Here is a 2,821-nt window from a genome sequence, read left to right as displayed (position 1 = left end):
CCACGGTAGGCAGCCAAGGATGATCTGGGCCTCACCGGCGCCATCGCCTGCACCGCCCGACAAGCCAGACCTGCCTTAGGTGCCGCAGCCCCGCAAACTGTTGTTTGCACCCGGTCGAGCACACACCTCCAGAGGTCTGCCCGCAGCCATCCGCGCTTTCTCACCAGCCACCACCGTCGCCGGAGTTCTAGACGGAGCCACACCATGGTGCCCTAGGCAGCGCTACGCCTCCGCGTGCTGTTGCCGCCCCGCGTGAGCAGCTCCACAAGGAAGGGAGAGAGTGGCCCCAACGCCGCCTACGTCGGCCGGGCTTTGCCCATCGGCATGATGAGGAGAAGGAGGAGGGAGGGCTGGCGGCGGCAGCGCTAGGCTCGCCCTCCCGCCACGGTGCTAAAATACAAAATCTCATGAAGTTGTCAATGGAAGGTAGCATGCTTATGCTGTGTACTTTTTTTAAAGTCCATGAGGAAATTTTGAATATCATTCAGTTCTATTTTAAAGTTCATTAAAAGTGTGTATCAATTTTTTGAAAGTTCATAAATTTTATTACAAGTTTATAATGTAGGGCTTTCTGAATGTGTTCTCAATTTTTGGAAGTTCATAAACATTTTGGACGGTTCATCGGAAAGGGAAAGTATAGGATCTGGGTCGTCCCAACATTGTTGTTTTTTTATGGTGCTGGTGGTGGTGGTGGTGGGGGGGGGGGGGGGGGGTGTAACCCTATGCTATCCAATAAATACGTTATTGTGATTAAAAGATGTTGATATCACTCATTACAAAAAATTGTCAGCAAAGATGATAAAGTTTTTAATTTTCATATTTTATTTCCTCACAATTTTGTATAATTAATTGGGAAGAAAGAATTGCATGAACATTTTTTTAACATAAGTTCACAGTAGTATGTAATTGTGAAACACAAGAAAAATACAAAAAAGAATACAAATAAAATAAATTCAAATTGGTTAGAAATACGATGCATAATTAACAAGAAAAATTGGTTAAAAAAGAAGTTGGAATTTCCCGCAAAAAAGAAACAAAAACAAAGAAGAAGTCGGAAGTCTCCCGCCGTCAGTTGTTGACACGGAGAAGGAAGGCCGACTAATGCAGGCACTCGGACACCAATAATGCTAGATTCACGGGCTGCCTGATACGGATTTCACGGGCCAGCTGACTTGTCCAGCTTTTATATTGGCCTAAAAAACTAACTCCTACTCATTAACCGTGCCCCCCCTGATTTTAATTGGTGGGTGCGCTCGCTAGCCCCGTAAAACGCCCGTAAATGCCAGGGAGGCACCAAAGGAACCAGGGCATCAATCAATCCATCGAGGCAACAACAACAGTACAACACCAATCGATCAGAAAAAGGCCAGCGAAACACGGATAGCTAGCGAGGGCAAGTCAAGATGGCAAGCGGCAGAAGGGATCTCGCCGCGGCGACGATCACGCTAGCCGTGCTGCTCGTGCTCTTCTTGCCTAGCACCGCGGCCGCCGCCGTCCCCAGCATCGACGCCACGCGGACGCGCCACCTGCCGCTGCGACAAGGACTGCTGCGCGGCCCTGAGAGCGTCGCCTTCGACGCCAAAGGCCACGGCCCGTACAGCGGCGTGTCCGACGGCCGCGTGCTGAAGTGGAACGGCGACGCGCTCGGATGGACGACGTACAGCTACAGCCCCGACTACAGCAGCGAGGCGTGCACGGCGTCTCTCCTTCGCCCGGAGACTGCCACCGAGGGCCACTGCGGCCGGCCGCTTGGTCTGCGGTTCCACCTCAAGTCCGGGTACCTCTACATGGCCGACGCCTACAAGGGACTCATGCGGGTCGCGTCGGGCGGCGGGGAGGCGACTGTGCTTGTCACGGAGGTTGATGGCGTACCTCTCCGCTTCACCAACGGCGTTGACATCGACCAGGTAACCGGCGAGGTCTACTTCACAGACAGCTCCAGGAACTACAATAGATCGCAGCATGAGATGGTCACAAGAACCGGGGACTCGACGGGCCGCCTTATTAGGTACGACCCGCGGACAGGAAAGGCCGTCGTGCTCCAGTCCGACATCACTTACCCCAATGGTCTTGCCATCAGCGCTGATCGAACACATCTCATCATCTCATCCACCGGGCCATGTAAGCTATTAAGGTACTAGATCAAGGGCTCAAAGGCCGGAACAATGGAGCTATTCGCAGACCTTCCGGGCTATCCCGATAATGTGAGGCTCGACAAGAAAGGAGGATATTGGGTGGCGCTACACCGTGAGAAGGCTGAGCTCCCCTTTGGGGTCGATAGCCACCTACTCGCCCTGAGGATCGATGTCGAGGGAAAAATAATCGAGGAGATGAGAGAACCCAAGAGCGTGAGGCCAACAGAGGTCGTGGAGAGGAAAGGTGGCAGATTGTTCATGGGATCCGTCGAGCTTACTTATGCGGCAGTCGTCATGCGCAAATAGATATAGATCAATTCAATTAAGAATATGTAAATTAAGGCTTTTCGTAGGACATGCTCTCTCTTTTGTTTTCATTATGTTATGTTTTGTTGTATTTTAGTAGTAAAGTCTTTGTTTTTAAGTGGAGCTTTCTATTGGACAATGATCATGTATTTTTTTTCACTATAATGTATCAAACTATCTTTTATTAAGCATTGTATGAAAGTACAGTTGTGAGTTGCAAAGAGCCAAAGACACGAAAGGAGCACTAGCATTGTTGTGAAATAAATTGTTCGCAAAAACTAAGACGGTCCAGAGAGGAGTACAAGTAAATACTCACAAAAACGAAAGCAATCCAATCTTATAGAAAATGTAAGGCCGTGCTTGGATTGAGTGTATTGTAA

General features: G+C 49.8%; 1 pseudogene; it reads left to right on the top strand.

The window, feature by feature from the left end:
- The first annotated feature begins 1,236 nt into the window (after positions 1–1,236).
- Positions 1,237–2,580, top strand: LOC123162198 (protein STRICTOSIDINE SYNTHASE-LIKE 10-like; annotated as a pseudogene).
- Positions 2,581–2,821: the final 241 nt, after the last annotated feature.

The sequence above is a fragment of the Triticum aestivum genome, chromosome 7B (genome assembly GCF_018294505.1).
Source record: "Triticum aestivum cultivar Chinese Spring chromosome 7B, IWGSC CS RefSeq v2.1, whole genome shotgun sequence".
Lineage (NCBI taxonomy): Eukaryota > Viridiplantae > Streptophyta > Magnoliopsida > Poales > Poaceae > Triticum > Triticum aestivum.
The sequence above is the reverse complement of the archived record's forward strand: the minus strand, read 5'-3'. Positions and strand labels throughout refer to the sequence as shown.